Source organism: Photinus pyralis, unplaced genomic scaffold (assembly GCF_008802855.1).
Source record: "Photinus pyralis isolate 1611_PpyrPB1 unplaced genomic scaffold, Ppyr1.3 Ppyr1.4_LG3b, whole genome shotgun sequence".
NCBI classification, from domain to species: Eukaryota; Metazoa; Arthropoda; class Insecta; order Coleoptera; family Lampyridae; genus Photinus; species Photinus pyralis.
In genome coordinates, this window is record NW_022170510.1 from 26149701 (window position 1) to 26168525 (window position 18825).

General features: G+C 37.5%; 4 long non-coding RNA genes across 4 annotated transcripts; all 4 read left to right on the plus strand.

Annotated features, from left to right (window-relative positions):
• Window positions 1-384: 384 nt before the first annotated feature.
• LOC116167122 lies at window positions 385-832 on the plus strand. Its single transcript, XR_004144448.1, has 2 exons — window positions 385-491; window positions 555-832. It is a non-coding gene; the product is annotated as an uncharacterized LOC116167122 (long non-coding RNA).
• A 6907-nt stretch (window positions 833-7739) lies between these two features.
• On the plus strand, window positions 7740-8270 carry LOC116167364. Its single transcript, XR_004144514.1, has 2 exons — window positions 7740-7835; window positions 7918-8270. It is a non-coding gene; the product is annotated as an uncharacterized LOC116167364 (long non-coding RNA).
• Window positions 8271-13948: 5678 nt separating this feature from the next.
• On the plus strand, window positions 13949-14366 carry LOC116167496. Its single transcript, XR_004144551.1, has 2 exons — window positions 13949-14024; window positions 14082-14366. It is a non-coding gene; the product is annotated as an uncharacterized LOC116167496 (long non-coding RNA).
• An 848-nt stretch (window positions 14367-15214) lies between these two features.
• Window positions 15215-15852, plus strand: LOC116167415. The gene is made up of 3 exons (XR_004144524.1): window positions 15215-15277; window positions 15323-15556; window positions 15647-15852. It is a non-coding gene; the product is annotated as an uncharacterized LOC116167415 (long non-coding RNA).
• Window positions 15853-18825: the final 2973 nt, after the last annotated feature.

The window sequence follows — 18825 nt, forward strand, 5'->3', positions numbered from 1 at the left end:
TAGGAAAATACGTGGGCATTTTTGAAACGGTAGACGGGGTTTAATTGGGCTAATAAATCAAATCTCTTAATTAGACGTCAAGCGCCCAATTTTAATCTCGACGATGGACGTATTTGGTTCCACATAGTTAACCACGACACTTAAATAATCGAAGATCTAAATTGGTAATTATTTCTATTTTTGCGCAATTGACCATATGGAAATATTGCACGAGCGGATTTTCCGAGAATATCGGCCTTGATGCGAAAACCGCCAATTTGCAGCTGGTTACTAACAAAGGACCGAACGTTAAAAATCAGCGAGGAGAATCTCCACCGTCGTTCATGGCAATAGTAAACAAAATGATTACCTACATAAAAAGCGACCAATTATTTATTGTTAGAACAATTGGATTTAATGCACATCCTGCCTTGTCCGTGTATAAAAAAGCGAGGACGTCGGCTGTTGGTAACAGTTCGTGACGTGAACCGGTTACGCGTACGATTATATAGGTAAGTTGCGACCGGCCCGAAAGCGGAACCCTGTGACACCCCTAACAGTGACTGTCGTTGCAGCAAACAAACATGAAGCTCGTACTGCTTGTGGTGGCTATAGCTTTGGTGGTCTTCCAAGACGTTAACGCCGGATGTGAGGATCAAACGCCTCCCTGCTCGTGTAAGGTAGGTCAGGGGGTGTGGAAGTCGGGATCGGCCGGGTGCAAGTACATCTGCAAGGAGGGTGTCGTTGAAATGACGTGCGCGCAAGCAGACGAAACCTACAAACGCGAACAGAAACAAGGTTAAACATGTTGTAACTTTTATTTATATCAATAAAGAATCACCTGGCCTTTTTATTGCTTGATACTTAATTAGGTGCATAATTACTAATTAGTTTTTTGCTATTTCATTACTTTTGTAATTAATAACAGACGATTTTGAGCAAACATCTTTTTTTCCTCTTTTTACCTGGGGAGGTCAGGCAGGGGAAGAACCTTACTTCAAAATAATTGGTGTGCAAACCCATCAAGGACTACTTGCCTCACTTGCAATTTTGTCAACCCATCATCTTCCACAAGTAAAGCTAATTGTTTCTAATTATTTGTTATCCAATTAATGCTAATTACTAATTAGAACGTCTTTACACATGGAGTAGAGCTTTTAATTGGCACTTGACTCTTTTGCTAATAGATTGCTATTTACTGATTCACATTACTCTAGCTTAATCTAATTAATTCCCTATATGTCTTTGAGAGACTGCCAGTTCTTCTTAATAAGGGTAATTAGTCATTAGTCCTTTTCTGCGTTTTTTATGTGCTTTTTGGAGCAGTGTATTTGCATTATTCGGTCTTCGGTCTTCCGAGTGCACTTGAGTGTCTGGAACACGATGACTATTGACGTCCAAAAGTACCTTCAACATTTCCTAGAGTTACCAAAATGCTTTTTAGATCGCGACAGTATACTTTGGAAATGCTCTGGAAAAGGCTTTTGTAAATATCAAGTAGATTTTAAAGAGGCATAGACGGCTCTGGAAAGACTTAAAGAGGTTTTGGATTGTGATAGAATGCGCTGGTGACCTTATTGCCAGTTGAAACTTTTCGAAAATCACTGGCAAGCGCCCAGAAGATCTTGAAAGGGCCCACTTTTTAAATTCTTTCCCTTCTAAAGCTTTTTTCATTTCTTATGTTCTTTAAAGAACTGGATAAGCACTGGAAAGACCGTAAAGTGCCCCCTTTAGGCACTTAATTGCGCTAAAAGGCTCTGCAAAGCACTAAGCAACCCAAAGTGCAGTACCACTCGGAAGATTCTTGATTTTAGAATTCCGGAAAGCACTAAAAGACTTACATCGCTTTACACCGCCTTTCCATGCAACAGCTTAGGACCTCATAGATAGATATATGGCAAAGGATGGGAGTGGAACAAAGGCCGACGACCAACGAAATTGGATGCCTTACTGCGAAAGCTGACAGAGTTCTCAATGCCAAAAACATCATCTGGGTCGAGGAAACGTAGGACTTACTGGTGGAACGCCGAGATAGCCGCTCTTAGGCGTGGAAAGTAGAAGGCGGAAGTAGGGCACCTAAACGCCAGGAAAGTGGAAAAATTAAGGACCAGCCGCAAATAACAGAGGGGCGCGATCGAAAAAAGGAAGAAAGAATGTTGGCGAGAGCCACGGGGAAAAGCATATAGGATAGTAGTCGGGAAGATTGGCGAGCAATCGGACTGGACGCAGAAGTCCAAGAACATGTACCGGCACTGTTCTCTCTGAGAGAAAGGGTTGACCGGCAGATGGCGGTAGATGTTCAAGACAACCAAAGGAAGATCGAAGAAAAAGATATCACGGAGACAGCCAAAAGAATGCACAAGAAGAAAGCTACAGAGCCGGGCGGACTCCATCCGGAATTCGTGGCACTGGTGGCAAAGAGAGCCTTCCAGATGTTTTTCTGGCGCCTTGGAGGCAGCTATGAGGGAAGGGAAATCCCCACCAACGTGGAAAAGTGCCGAGGTGGTGTTGATCTATATCTATATGGAAGGCCTCCCAAAATCAGTATGGTTTCGTAAAAGGAAGGGGGGCGAAAGAAGCACTCCAAAATCTGGTAGAGACGGCTAGAAGGGCTAAGGCATGGTATCTCTGGACATCCAAAACGCGTTTAACAGTCTGCGTACGGATGTGGTAATAGACGCCCTAGAATGGACGGGAGCGGCGAGTACAATTCGTAAATTAATGTATAGATACTTAACAGAGCGGAAAATGAATGTAAGACTCCGTCCGCAAACAGTTATGAAATAGAGGTAATTGGAGGCATCCCTCAAGGATCAGTATTAGAGCCACTGCTGTGGAATATGGCGTACGATGAAGTGGTAGGGATGAGAAGAGGTTAAAATTGGCGGGGGAAAATCCAAAGCGGCAGCCACAGTAGGCAACTTCCCCAGATAGTGGTGAAGATTGAGGCGCGGGGGAGGGGGGGGCCTTGAATAGAATTATTAGGAATCACAAGAGATAGAAGCTTTCGTCAACAACGTGAAAATCTGGGCCGAAAAGGTCAAGCTCATGCCAAAACTGCTGCAAATCCTGTTCGGGAACATATGGGGCCTCAGCGCAAGCAAGAGGAGGATAATCAGTACCGCGGTAAACAACGCCGTGTTATATGGAGTTGAAGTTTGGAGGACGGCAGTTAAAAAGAGAAAAGTCAGGGAAATCCTAGAGCGGGTGCAGAAATGTATGGCCCTAAAGCATAGCCTCGGCTTATAGAACGGTCAGTAACAAAGATCTTTGTGTAGTGCCCGGGATAATACCACTGGGAAGCGGAGGCTAGATCAGAAGGGTCCACTAGGAAAGATTCCTTGGCTCGCTGGAAGGAGGAATGGGGTCGTAGGAAGTGCTGGACAAGTAAATTGATTCCCGACGCCCAGAAATGGCACAAGAGAAAGCACGAAGGGAGAGGTGCACTACCATCTAACACAGTTCTTAACGAAACACGGGGAGAACGCAGAGTACCTACACAGGTTCAGAAGGCCACAGACTGCGGGCACAAGACACTCCAGGACCCGCACTATTTGAGTGTCAGAGGCTGAGAATGGAGTTGGCGGACCGGATAGATCACCGACAGCATGATAGAGTCAGAGTAGCTGTAGGATGATAGACGAGTTCATCACACAGGTGACACGAACGAGAGAGAGGGAGGCCAAGCGAGCACAATAATAGCGCACCCCCGACAAGTTGGGATTTATTAAGGGGGAAGTGGTTTAGTGAGGGCAGGGCCCACACTACCTCCGCCATAAAAACAGGCATTCCATCATCCCCATGATTATATTAAAAAAAAGGGAACACTCATTACCCAACCACTAGTGAAACTCTCTACTGTATTTTTTGCATTGTCTATTATAATTAATTAGGAATGTTAGTCTCGTTCAGAAGGCTAATTTGCATGTACTCTACGTTGCGTGTTTGGGGTGCACAAGTGAATTTCTCCATTATTATTGGCACATTATTTCTAATTACTGGAAGTAGTTTTTTTTACTTAGTGGAGTTGGTATTTCGTTAAATACTGCATACAACAAAAAAAGGGAGGTTGTTTCGCGACGGTAGGAAAAGAGAGTACGTCCTTTATGTTATTTCCTCAAACTGTCCACTAGATTTGATTGGTTGAAGACGCAATTCGTCATTTTCATTATATTTCACCGTTAGGCATAAGTTTACGAAGAGAGAAAAAACTGTAAGTAATGTTAAGATTCTCTTATATTTAATTATCGACCGTCTGCGTACGGGGTACCATGTAAAAACAGGCTGTCGAGTCACCTTTGAAATTTTTGGTTTACATGGAAAATCGTACTTAACTTGAACATCCAAAGGTGACTAAACAGCAACTCGTTTTTGATCTCCCGTTAATAGCATCAGTATATCGCTGGACTATAAACAGTGCAACACTGGGAGTATTCATACATATAGAAGGGGCTTTTGACAAAACAATCTTCGAAACAATAGAAATGACTACGCCACCACAGCATAACGAAAGTCTTTCAGTGTACATCAGCGTTGGCGACGAAATACTAAGGTGTGCAGTTGTGGGGGGATGCTCCTAAGGTAAATTGCTATCACCCTTTTGTGGAATTTAACTGTAAACAGCCTCCTCTGTCGCCAAAATGACAGGTATATCCATGCCATTTTTCAGAGTCAGTAAAATATCTAGGAATTACAGTTGACAAAAAACTCAAAGCCGAAAAATCAAATAGGTCTTTCTGGTAAAGTCGACCCGCAATTGGGAGACTTCCGACTTGTGGTTGTCCTCTGCCGTGATAAGACATATGCTCTGCTATGGAGCAATTGTCTGGTGGCCTAGAACCCTACTGTCCACAACTGTATCACTTCTTAATCATGTGCAAAAATTTGCCACGGGCGCCATGCGAACAACTCCCACAGCCGTCATGAAGGCGCTTCTAGGTCTACCTCCACTGGACCTCACGCAAGAAGGGGGGGGCACTCTCGAATTCTGGGCGCGGCGATTAAGCGTTTAAGGGCGATTGGACTCACTCAATCCTAAAATGATGTGATCATCTTTCTTGATGTCGCATTCCAACCAGACATATCCATCTTCACGGATTTCGAAATTGAGTTGGTGTCGCTTTACACTTATCTCGTTTATTGAGGATTTGAATGGGAATTTTTACACGTGACAGCCGATATCTGACGGTTGAGCCGAGGAAATTTAATAATTATTACATCTTTATTCGTATTAATTGGTTTCTACGCCCTCTTATTAACTTAGAGAGGGGGTTTCTTCCGGGTATTTATTGCAGAATAATACCAGCCCAGCTCGAGGGTATTAAAACGACCAGGGTTTTTCCGTCCGAAGATATACATTTAATTGAGCGCGATATTTAATAATTATTACATCTTTATTCGTATTAATTGGTTTCTACGCCCCCTTATTAACTTAGAGAGGGGTTTTCCTCCGGGTATTTATTGCGGAATAATACCAGCCCAGCTCGAGGGTGTTAAAACGACCAGGGTTTTTCCGTCCGAAGATATACATTTAATTGAGCGCGATATTTAATAATTATTACATCTTTATTCGTATTAATTGGTTTCTACGCCCTCTTATTAACTTAGAGAGGGGTTTTCCTCCGGGTATTTACTGCGGAATAATACCAGCCTAGCTCGAGGGCGTTAAAACGACCAGGGTTTTTTCGTCCGAAGATATACATTTAATTGAGCGCGATATTTAATAATTATTACATCTTTATTCGTATTAATTGGTTTCTACGCCCTCTTATTAACTTAGAGAGGGGGTTTCTTCCGGGTATTTATTGCAGAATAATACCAGCCCAGCTCGAGGGTATTAAAACGACCAGGGTTTTTCCGTCCGAAGGTATACATTTAATTGAGCGCGATATTTAATAATTATTACATCTTTATTCGTATTAATTGGTTTCTACGCCCTCTTATTAACTTAGAGAGGGGTTTTCCTCCGGGTAGTTATTGCGGAATAATACCAGCCCAGCTCGAGGGTGTTAAAACGACCAGGGTTTTTCCGTCCAAAGATATACATTTAATTGAGCGCGATATTTAATAATTATTACATCTTTTATTCGTATTAATTGGTTTCTTCACCCTCTTATTAACTTAGAGACGGGTTTTCCTCCGGGTATTTATTGCGGAATAATACCAGCCCAGCTCGAGGGTGTTAAAACGACCAGGGTTTTTCCGTCCGACGATATACATTTAATTGAGCGCGATATTTAATAATTATTACATCTTTATTCGTATTAATTGGTTTCTACGCCCTCTTATTAAGTTAGAGGGGGACTTTCCTCCAAGGTATCTATTGCGGAATAATACCAGCCCAGCTCGAGGGTGTTAAAACGACCAGGGTTTTTTCGTCCGAAGATATACACTTAATTGAGCGCGATATTTAATAATTATTACATCTTTATTCGTATCAATTGGTTTCTACACCCTCTTATTAACTTAGAGAGGGGTTTTCCTCTGGGTATTTATTTCGGAATAATACCAGCCCAGCTCGAGGGTGTTAAAACGACCAGGGTTTTTCCGTCCGAAGATATACATTTAATTGAGCGCGATATTTAATAATTATTACATCTTTATTCGTATTAATTGGTTTCTACGCCCTCTTATTAACTTAGAGAGGGGTTTTCCTCCGGGTATTTATTGCGGAATAATACCAGCCTAGCTCGAGGGCGTTAAAACGACCAGGGTTTTTTCGTCCGAAGATATACACTTAATTGAGCGCGATATTTAATAATTATTACATCTTTATTCGTATCAATTGGTTTCTACACCCTCTTTAACTTAGAGAGGGATTTTCCTCTGGGTATTTATTTCGGAATAATACCAGCCCAGCTCGAGGGTGTTAAAACGGCCAGGGGTTTTCCGTCCGAAGATATACATTTAATTGAGCGCGATATTTAATAATTATTACATCTTTATTCGTATTAATTGGTTTCTACGCCCTCTTATTAACTTAGAGAGGGGTTTTCCTCCGGGTATTTATTGCGGAATAATACCAGCACTGCTCGAGGGTGTTAAAACGACCAGGGTTTTTCCGTCCGAAGATGTACATTTAATTGGGCGCAATACCTGTGTCAGGGAGATAACGGCCACCTTGAAGCAAACATTTAACCAGCCAGGGGATACCTTCCTTTACTTGTGTGTGTTATAGGGATAAATTTGCATTGTAATAAGTAATTGTTAACGTCAGTAATTTACCGTAACTCCTACCGCGTGAATTTTTTTTGTTACAGGAGAGCCTTCTACAGCGACCAGGTTTTATTAATATTTATTAATAATAATTAATATATTAATACTTGTGGTTTCAGTATCGAAACAATTATTGATCGTATTTCATTTTGCTACAACAATTTAAAAAAGCTCCCGTCACAACAACCAAGAAAATAAGTTTCAACACCCAAAGTGGCGACCGAAAACAATGACTGGAGTAATTTGTAGCGTATGAACTAAAAAATCTAGTAGTAATAATTCCAAGCTTGTTTTTGGAGCATTTTCAAAATTTGTAGTCGTAAGTAGCTTGCGTGTTCAAAAAGTTTTGTTAAAATGCATTTAAGGCACGTGCGGTTTGTCACGGAACAACCAATGACATTGACTCACTCTTAGCTGATTAAAATTGTTTATTTTGCTATTTGTTTTGACAAATTGTGTAAAATTATTCACAAGTTTATGTATTTAATTAAATTCATTGCGCTAGGTCTCCCGATAAATATTTCGACATAAGTCCAGGTAGGTATATAAGGTAAGGATCACTATAGTAGCTCTGTCATAAAACAATTTTCTTGGTACTAAGAAAGTAGTAATAGTCCAACGCTAGAGCAAAAGTATCCCTGGTAAGTATTTAACAAATTATTTGTTTTGATCATTTCATTTATAACAATATAATAAATTGTAACAAAAGTTCTTTTGTTTTAGAAATGAAATACATAGTCGTAACACTCATCGCCTTAGCACTTTGCTACAATGCGTCTGCCCAATATCCTTGCGATCCCTATGGTAGGAACCCCGAATGTGATTGTGGAGAAATTGGCGAAATATACTGGACGGAATCGGCGAGAATTTGCGAATTTAGGTGTAGGGACATGTACGGCAGGATATATACGTGCGAGGAAATAGAAGTAATGTAGAGACTACGGCACGATCGTAGTAATATTAAGTACCACTCTGTCACATACGCAGACCGTTTAAATATTTTGATTTTAAACCAATGCCTGTTTGCGCCTCACAATTCAAAACTTAATTGAGAAATACAATCGCACTATTCCATGCTTTCTTATTTATGGTTAGTGAACGGTACAAAAGTGTATTGATTTATTCAAAAACGATCTTCAAACATCCAGAGGTCTTTAAGAGACTTTGCAGAGTTCTTTCAGGATTCTGTAAATGTAACACAAAATGCGTAGGGATTTCGTAGAAACTCTGTAGAAATAAATCAGCTTCCTTGAATGAAATCCACTTTGTTAAATGACTCGACTAGGGGGCGAGGATCGGTCTACAAACGGCACGAGTTGAAGGGCGTACTCTCCAGATCTTCTCAACGTCCTACCGAGATTAGTTTTAGAGAGCGATGAATTACTCTGGAAAATCCACGGTCCTTTTGGAAAGTCTTCAAACTCTCTGTAAACACTCACACTCCTCTAGAATCATCTCTAGAAAGACCAAAAAAAGCCGGAAGACGTGTAAAAAGCGTTGAAAAAACCGTGAACTATACCAGAGAGCTCTTGAATATACTGAAAAACAGCTAGGGCTCCAGAAAACATTAGGAAGGCGTTGAAAAGTCAGAAAAAAGTAGTCCAAGAAACTTTCGAATGATAAAACACGATGTAAAGCTTTACATTTTCGATTGAAATGCTTTGAAGGCTGCGGAAAGCACTCATAACACGTTTTGGAAAGGCCCAAAAAAGAAGAGGTTTCCTAGAGGAACTTCGGTTGCGCTGAAAAGAAGAATTTATTTCTCCCGGAACTTCCGTTCACCAGGAATTAGTTTTAAGAAAACCTGTACACGAAAAATTACATTACGACAGCTTAGTGACCAAGATGTCTACCATTATAGAGGGTATGACGTTGGTCAAATTAAGGAAAAGATACGCAATTAAAAAGTTATCATCATGATTTTAAGAGAATCGAAAAATTCCGATTACTTTCCGAGATATTCCACAAAATTTAACGACTTTTTATAACGTTCATTAAAAAAGTACATAGTGTATTGAGCAACAATTTTTATTACAAATACAATGATGTACAGCGTAGAGTACACAAAAAAAGTTGTACACTGTTGGTTTCAACAGGATGGTGCCCCCGCGCACAACGCCCTAATCGTGCGAGAATACCTATCCGACAAATTTTTCGATTAATATTCTCGGCACACTTATGAATTTATGCACTAGATGACAATAGAGTGTGAATGTAGAATTTTCTTAAATTTTGAATCTCGAATCATGAATCTTCAATCTCAAATCTTGAATCGTATTGAAGCTTGAATTTTCTTTGCATCTTCAATTTTCCTGAATCTTTAATTTTCTTCTGTCGAATCTACTTGAATCGTGAGTCTCGAACTTTATTGAATCTTGACTCTGGAATATTGAGATCTTGAATTTATTGTATCTTGAATTTTCTAGAGTATCGAATATTCCTGTATCTTGAATTTTGAATCTTTTTAAGTCGACTCAAAATGATTCAGGACGATTATCAAGACGATTTAAGGCGATTAAAGACGATTCCAGATTCAAGATTCAAAATTCAAGATACAGGAATATTCGATACTCTAGAAAATTCAAGATACAATAAATTCCTTGAATTTTCTAGAGTATCGAATATTCCTGTATCTTGAATTTTGAATCTTGAATCTGGAATCGTCTTTAATCGCCTTAAATCGTCTTGATAATCGTCCTGAATCATTTTGAGTCGACTTAAATCGTGTTAAATCATCTTGAATCGTTCTGAATCTTTAATTTTATTGAGTGCCGAATTTTCTTGAATTGTGAATCTCGAATTTTCTTGAATCTTGTCTCTGGAATCTTATTGAATCTTGAATTTTCTCGAATGTTTAATTTTCTTGAGGATTGAATCGTCTTGAATCCCCTGGAATCGTCTTTCGTCTTAAATCTTGAATTTTCTTGAATCTTGAATGTAGAATTTTCTTGAATCTCGAATCATGAATATTCAATCTCAAATCTTGAACCTTGAATCGTATTGAAGCTCGAATTTTCTTGAATCTTCAATTTTCCTTAATCTTTAATTGTCTTGTATCGAATCTTCTTGAATCGTGAATCTCGAATTTCCTGGAATCTTGACTTCTTGAATCTTGACTCTGGAATCTTATTGGATCTTGAATTTTATTGAACCTTGAATTTTCTAGAATGGTAGATTTTCTTTATTTCGAATCTTCTAGAATCTTGCAACTTTTTCAATCTTAAATTTACTTGAATCTGGAATTCGCTTAAATCCTTCCTCGAATCTTGAATTTTTTTGAATATTGAATATTCCTGTATCTTGAATTTTGAATCTTGAATCTGGAATCGTCTTCATTCTTCTTGAATCGTCCTCAATCATATTGAGTCGACTTAAATCGTGTTAAATCATCTCGAATCGTTCTGAATCGTCTTGAATTGTTAAATCTTCAATTTTCTTGAATCTTAAATTTTCTTGAGCGTTGAATCGTTTTGAATCGTCTGGAATCGTCTTTAATGGTTTTAAACCTTGAATATTATTGAATCTTGAATTTTATTGAATCTTGACTGTAGCTTTTCTTAAATTTTGAATCTCGAATCATGAATATTCAATCTCAAATCTTGAATCTTGAATCGTATTGAAACTCGAATTTTCTTGAATCTTCAATTTTCCTTAATCTTTAATTTTCTTGTATCGAATCTTCTTGAATCGTGAATCTCGAATTTCCTTGAATCTTGACTTCTTGAATCTTGACTCTGGAATCTTATTGGATGTTGAATTTTATTGAACCTTGAATTTTCTAGAATGGTAAATTTTCTTTATTTCGAATCTTCTAGAATCTTGCAACTTTTTGAATCTTAAATTTACTTGAATCTGGAATTCGCTTAAATCCTTCCTCGAATCTTGAATTTTTTTGAATATTGAATATTCCTGTATCTTGAATTTTGAATCTTGAATCTGGAATCGTCTTGAACCTTATTGAATCGTCCTGAATCATATTGAGTCGACTTAAATCCTGTTAAATCATCTCGAATCGTTCTGAATCGTGTTAAATCTTCAATTTTCTTGAATCTTGAATTTTCTTGAGTGTTGAATCGTTTTGAATCGTCTGGGATCGTCTTTAATTGTCTTAAACCTTGAATATTATTGAATCTTGAATTTTATTGAATCTTGACTGTAGACTTTTCTTAAATTTTGAATCTCGAATCATGAATATTCAATCTCAAATCTTGAATCTTGAATCGTATTGAATCTCCAATTTTTTCTTAATCTTTAATTTTCTTGTATCGAATCTTCTTGAATCGTGAATCTCGAATTTCCTTGAATCTTGACTTCTTGAATCTTGACTCTGGAATCTTATTGGATCTTGAATTTTATTGAATATCGAATATTCCTGTATCTTGAATTTTGAATCTAGAATCGTATTAAATCGTCTTTAATCTTCTTGAATCGTCTTGATCATCTTGAATCGTCTGAAATCGTCTTAGATCCTGAATATTATTGAATCTTGAATGTAGAATTTTCTTAAATTTTTAATCTCGAATCATGAATTTTCAATCTCAAATCTTGAATCTTGAATCGTATTGAAGCTTGAATTTTTTTGAATCTTCAATTTTCCTCAGTCTTTAATTTTTTGTGGCGAATCTTCATGATTCGTGAATTTTCTTGAATCTTGCTTTCTTGAATCTTGACTCTGGAATCTTATTGGATCTTGAATTTTCTCGAATGCACGCAACTGATGTCATACGTGTATTGAGTGTTGCATACTTCTACTTTGAATTTTCGATGCAACATGGCGGCTGGGCTCCTATCGTCGCCAAGGTTTGCACAATTCGAATTATTATTATTGGTATTCGAATTGTGCAAGCTATAACGCTTTAACCATTTATATTTTCCCCGTTTTACAAAGGGAGAATTAAACATAAAAAGCTGGGTGTCGTTCAAATCTATAGTAAGTTGCAAGGGAGGTTACGAAGAATAATGTCCAATCGAATCAACCACTGGGAAGAATCTCAAGATCTTTACAGGGGAAAATTTCGCTTATGTGATGGATTTGTGCTCCTGTCTGCCCATCTGTTTGTCCCACTGTTCTTCGTATAATTCGAGAACAAGGAGAGACAGCGGTGTCAATCGATTTCTACGAGTTCAAGGATCAATGCTATTGAATATGAGCCGGATTAAAAGTCGTGTTTCCGAATGCGAGCCGATTGTCAACATATTTCCATACTGAAAATCATATGCGATTCTTCGTACCTTGTTCCTTTACAACCCTGTCGTTTGAGTTACTATTACCATCTGTAGGTATTTCGTTTGCCGTTTTAGGTTAGGCACGTGGTTCGATTTGTCACGGGATTAATCTTGAAAACAACCAATGGTGATGACTGAGTCTCGACTGATTAAAATTGTTTATTTTGCTGTTTGTTTCGACAAATAGTGTAAAATTATTCCTCAGTGTGTGTACTTAATTAAGCTGTAATTGCGATTACTATAATAAACGGATATCCTTTAAATATTTCGACTTACGTAAGTACAGGTATATAAGGTACGCGATTAGCTCTGTCATACAACAATCTTTTTAGTACTAAGTAAGTATTTTTTAATATTTATAGTAAGCAGTTATAATAAATTTGTTCTTTTGTTTTAGAAATGAAATACATCGTCGTAACACTCATCGCTTTAGCACTTTGCTACCGTGTGTCTGCCCAAGATCCCTGCGATCCCTATGGAAGATATCCCGAATGCAATTGTGGCGAGATTGGTGCAATATACTGGACGAGATTGGCGGAAATTTGCCAATTTAGGTGTAGAGACATCTACGGCCAACTGTATACGTGCGAGGAAATAAGACTAATGTAGAGACTACGGAATGATCGTAGCAACACTGCCACTGTCACAAACGCAGACCGTTTAAATAAAACATTTTGATTTTAAACCAATGCCTGTGGGCGCCTAACAACTCAAGGTATTGTACTATCCTACCCATCTGTCTGGAGTCCTGCCAGCATAACATTTTCAAAAAGTTTATCAGTGACCAGTTTTAAATAAATCAACTAGAAAGAGAGCAACTTTTTTATTTATGGTTTGAAACTTTAGACTCTTCTCAGAAACGTATTGAGGCTGATAGGTTACCATGCAATAATTTTGCAGTGGCCTCCGGGCGAATTGTCCGGGGGCGAATTATCCGGGCGCCAATATTCCGCATACCACTGAAAATATAGTGCTATTAAGCTACTTGCTTTGCGTACGTGAATATTTGAGGGTCATTTCATGATTGTATTACAGTTTTTATATATTTTTATCTAAATAACACACAGTACCACAAAAAAGTTTGGGTCCAAGGTGCAAAAAATTTCGTTGCGCTACATTTTGGGTGACAAGTTACGTTAAAGAACCAGTTTATGAACCAAAGGTGTGCACCAAATTGTTTATACAAGGTGGTAATAATATTATAAATAAAAGGGCAACCGGTAAAAGTAAAAGATTAAAAACAATGCCCTTTTTTACCCCAATGGGTAAACTAACGTGCGGGTGGTAAAAAGACGTTCCACCATCCAATTTTCCAAATCGACACCTCCTGTACTGAGCCTATGCCTCAAGGTTAGTGCTTAATGTCCTAGTCTTTGTTGTAGGCAACCCTATTTTAGCCCCCGTGATGTGAGATCCATATAAAAGAAGAAAGGACTCTCATTAGTTAAATTAGAATCATTATCATCAATTGTTCATAATTACTCAGTCGTTGTTGTTATAGCCTTGTGAATTTTGCATAATTAGGAAAAATTTTTTTGTGCGCAGGTATATAAATGGAAGATTGCAACAATAATCATATTTTATGTTCTTCCAGCACCAAGCGAGTAAGTATTTCTGTTGATCCGTACGACACAGTGTGACGCAGGTTATCTATGTCTCAGACATGAACTACATTTTGGGAGTCCTCGTCGTCTTTGCGCTCTGCTACAGTGCGGCCGCACAACATCCTTGCGATCTGCAAGGAAGGAGACACCAATGTGACTGCGGCGTCATCGGTGAGGTATACTGGACTGGAATGGCACAGATTTGCGAATTTAGGTGTAGAGACATGTACGGCAGAATCTATACGTGCGACGAAATAAATGTGATGTAGTGATGATCGTAGCAATATTAAGTACCACTTTGTCAAATACGCAGACTGTTTCAATAAAATGATTATAAACCAATTAGACGTTTCTAAGTGACTTTGTAAATTGTTCTGCAACAAGGGACAAAAAGGCACAAGCCAGAAACAAGAGAAGATTCAGCAACATATTTTATATTCCTCTAGTAAAGTGCTGCAAATATGCAAAAATATGCAAATGAACACAAAAATCACTATTTTCGACCTTGTACCTAGGCATTATTTAAGGGATAATAAACATAGATTTAAAAGAGCCCCAATATTTATATATTTGGTGTCAATACTCCCTAGATTGCTTTGATTCCAAAAAAAAAGAAATTTGGAAATGAAACCTAGGAATCTTCTCATGTTGATTTTCCACTTGTCGAGCGAAGTTATTCAAAGAAAAAATTGAAGAACTGTAGAAGTAATTTGAATCAGCCCTTCATTTTTAAGGCCGATCTGACAGTTAGTTTTCATGGAAACCAACCCGATAAGAGGTTATCAGAAAAGCTACCTGAGTTTTAGAAATATCCTTTTGAAACTGATCCATACAATGTATTGCTTTAAAATGGAGTGACTTGGTGAATGTTTCTAGCAGATTCGACTTTTCAATTTATAAAACCCGATGAGACCGTAATTTCTTCCAAATCTTCGATTAAATTCGTTTTCCCGGAATATCGAAACCGTCTGTCTGTCCAGTTGGTTTCATTTGTATTCAACTATAATTAAACTTCCGGGGACAGTTTTTGATCAATTGCCCTTGAAGCCCATTGTGCATTTTCACACGAAGTTAATTTTGCGAATAGTTAATTAAAAGCCACCTCAAAAACAAAAACAAACCTTTAATTAATTGAATACCTTTATTTATGATTCGTTAAGGTATTACTAATTAGACGTTCGCTTATAGGACGACATATAAGGTAGGAAATGTGTCCATTGTTTCCATTGTAGCGTTACCTCGGTACTGAGCAAGTAAGTGTTTCTCTCAGTTTCAGCCGAGTAATTCCGTACTTTCAGAAATGAAATACGTCTTCGTTACCCTCTTCGTCTTGGCGCTCTTCTATCATGCGGCCGCACAACAGCCCTGTAGGTTCTATGGCAGAGGCCAACAATGCGACTGCGGGCCACTTGCTGCGGTGTTCTGGATTGGATCGACCCAAATTTGCGAGTTCAAATGCAGAGATCAGTATGGCAGAATGTTTTCATGCGAACAAGTGAGAATGCTTTAGATACCCATCGATTGTCATAAGCGTAAGGATATATTTATTATTATTTAAATAAAAGATACTATGTTGCCTTTTGTCTCCATAGCAATGCCTCATCCAAAATTACCCGTTACAGATACACCTTCAAAGGCTGGTTTCAACCCTGTATGGAATTTTTTAATTGTAGGAAATGTTTCCAGAAAAGAAAGCCTTTCTGATCGTCTTTCCTGGAGTTAAAACGCTCTCCTGGAAATGAAAGTAATTTCTTGCTTCTTACTATTTCTCACATTTTCGGTCAACTCTTTGAATCCAAAGTCTTTAATAAAGTTTTCTACAAAACCATTGGCTTTTTACACGTTTTTCGAAAAGAGGGTTTTCGGCATTACATTCGTACTATCATGTTATTCCTGCATCGTTTAGAATGAAAGCTGAAAGTCATTCCTGAAGATGATAATTTATGAATAAATATGTTTAAATACGAGAAATAGAATATCATAGTATAAATACCATGGCAATCAAACCAAATTTTTCAAATTGAACAGAACTTTGACGATAGAAAATTTGCATATTATTTGGAGCACGAAGAAGTTGAAGCGGCGAAAGCACAAAGCTTTCTTAAAACTCCTATAGGCTCGACTTTTAAAAAGGAGAGAATGTAAGTTTTTCGAAAACACTTGGGGAGCCTTGAAGTCGTGGAACCCCTGAAATTCTCACAAAGGCTCTCAAGTAAACACTACCCAAGAGCGCTAAGGGAAGACCATTGAAGTTGGAAGGCAGTGCCGAGCAAGCCGAAGTCGCATTCGGCTCGCTCGGCACTGGTCTAAAATATATTACTTTTACGTGACTCTTTAATAACAGGCATATTTTAATGAAATGATTTAAAACAATGACTTAAAAAATTTCTCAAACCTAAAGTAGACGGAAATTTATTATTAAAGGGTTGTTTAAGGGTTGGTTACAGATTATTTAAACATAATCTATCAAAGAAACAAAAAAGTTCAGTGTACTACATAAAGTAACAACCCCCGCAATTTAAGAGTGCTTTACATGCTGGTATGTATGACTTAAAAAAATTTCGCAAACTTGAAGCAGCCGCAAACTTATTATTAAAGTGTTATTTAAGGGTTGGTTACAGATTATTTAAACATAATCTATCAAAGAAACAAAAATGTTCGGTGTACTACGTAAAGTAACAACCCCCGCAATTTAAGAGTGCTTTACATGCTGGTATGTATGACTTAAAAAAATTTCGCAAACTTGAAGCAGCCGCAAACTTATTATTAAAGTGTTATTTAAGGGTTGGTTACAGATTATTTAAACATAATCTATCAAAGAAACAAAAAAGTTCAGTGTACTACATAAAGTAACAACCCCCGCAATATAAGAGTGCTTTACATGCAGGTATGAATGACTTAAAAAATTTCGCAAACCTAAAGTCGACGGAAATTTATTTTTAAAGGGTTGTTTAAGGGTTGGTTACAGATTATTTCAACATAATCAATCAAAGAAACAAAAATGTTCGGTGTACTACGTAAAGTAACAACCCCCGCAATTTAAGAGTGCTTTACATGCTGGTATGTATGACTTAAAAAAATTTCGCAAACTTGAAGCAGCCGCAAACTTATTATTAAAGTGTTATTTAAGGGTTGGTTACAGATTATTTAAACATAATCTATCAAAGAAACAAAAAAGTTCAGTGTACTACATAAAGTAACAACCCCCGCAATATAAGAGTGCTTTACATGCAGGTATGAATGACTTAAAAAATTTCGCAAACCTAAAGTCGACGGAAATTTATTTTTAAAGGGTTGTTTAAGGGTTGGTTACAGATTATTTCAACATAATCAATCAAAGAAACAAAAATGTTCGGTGTACTACGTAAAGTAACAACCCCCGCAATATAAGAGTGCTTTACAGGCAGGCAAGAATGACAAAAAATTTCGCAAACTTGAGGCAACCGCAAATTTATTATTAAAGGGTTGTTTAAGGGTTGGTTACAGATTATTTCAACATAATCTATCAAAGAAACAAAAATGTTCAGTGTACTACGTAAAGTAACAACCCCCGCAATATAAGAGTGCTTTACATGCAGGTATGAATGACTTAAAAAAATTTCGCAAACCTAAAGTGGACGAAAATTTATTATTAAAGGGTTGTTTAAGGGTTGGTTACATATTATTGCAACATAATCTATCAATGAAACAAAAATGTTCGGTGTACTACGTAAAGTAACAACCCCCGCAATATAAGAGTGCTTTACATGCAGGCAAGAATGACTTAAAAAATTTCGCAAACTTGAGGCAACCGCAAATTTATTATTAAAGGGTTGTTTAAGGGTTGGTTACAGATTATTTCAACATAATCTATCAAAGAAACAAAAATGTTCGGTGTACTACGTAAAGTAACAACCCCCGCAATATAAGAGTGCTTTACATGCTGGTATGAATGCCTTAAAAAATTTCGAAAACCTAAAGTAGACGGAAATTTATTTTTAAAGGGTTGTTTAAGGGTTGGTTACATATTATTGCAACATAATTTATCAAAGAAACAAAAATGTTCGGTGTACTACGTAAAGTAACAACCCCCGCAATATAAGAGTGCTTTACATGCAGGCAAGAATGACTTAAAAAATTTCGCAAACTTGAGGCAACCGCAAATTTATTATTAAAGGGTTGTTAAAGGGTTGGTTACAGATTATTTCAACATAATCTATCAAAGAAACAAAAATGTTCGGTGTACTACGTAAAGTAACAACCCCCGCAATATAAGAGTGCTTTACATGCTGGTATGTTAGGCTTAAAAATTTCGCAAACCTAAAGTAGACGAAAATTTATTATTAAAGGGTTGTTTAAGGGTTGGTTACAGATTATTTAAACATAATCTTCAAAGAAACAAAAATGTTCGGTGTACTACATAAAGTAACAAACCCCGCAATATAAGAGTGCTTTACATGCTGGTATGTATGACTTAAAAAAATTTCGAAAACCTAAAGTAGACGGAAATTTATTTTTAAAGGGTTTTTAAGGGTTGGTTACAGATTATTTAAACATAATCTATCAAAGAAACAAAAATGTTCGGTGTACTACGTAAAGTAACAACCCCCGCAATATAAGAGTGCTTTACATGCAGGTATGAATGACTTAAAAAAATTTCGCAAACCTAAAGTGGACGAAAATTTATTATTAAAGGGTTGTTTAAGGGTTGGTTACATATTATTGCAACATAATCTATCAATGAAACAAAAATGTTCGGTGTACTACGTAAAGTAACAACCCCCGCAATATAAGAGTGCTTTACATGCTGGTAGGAATGACT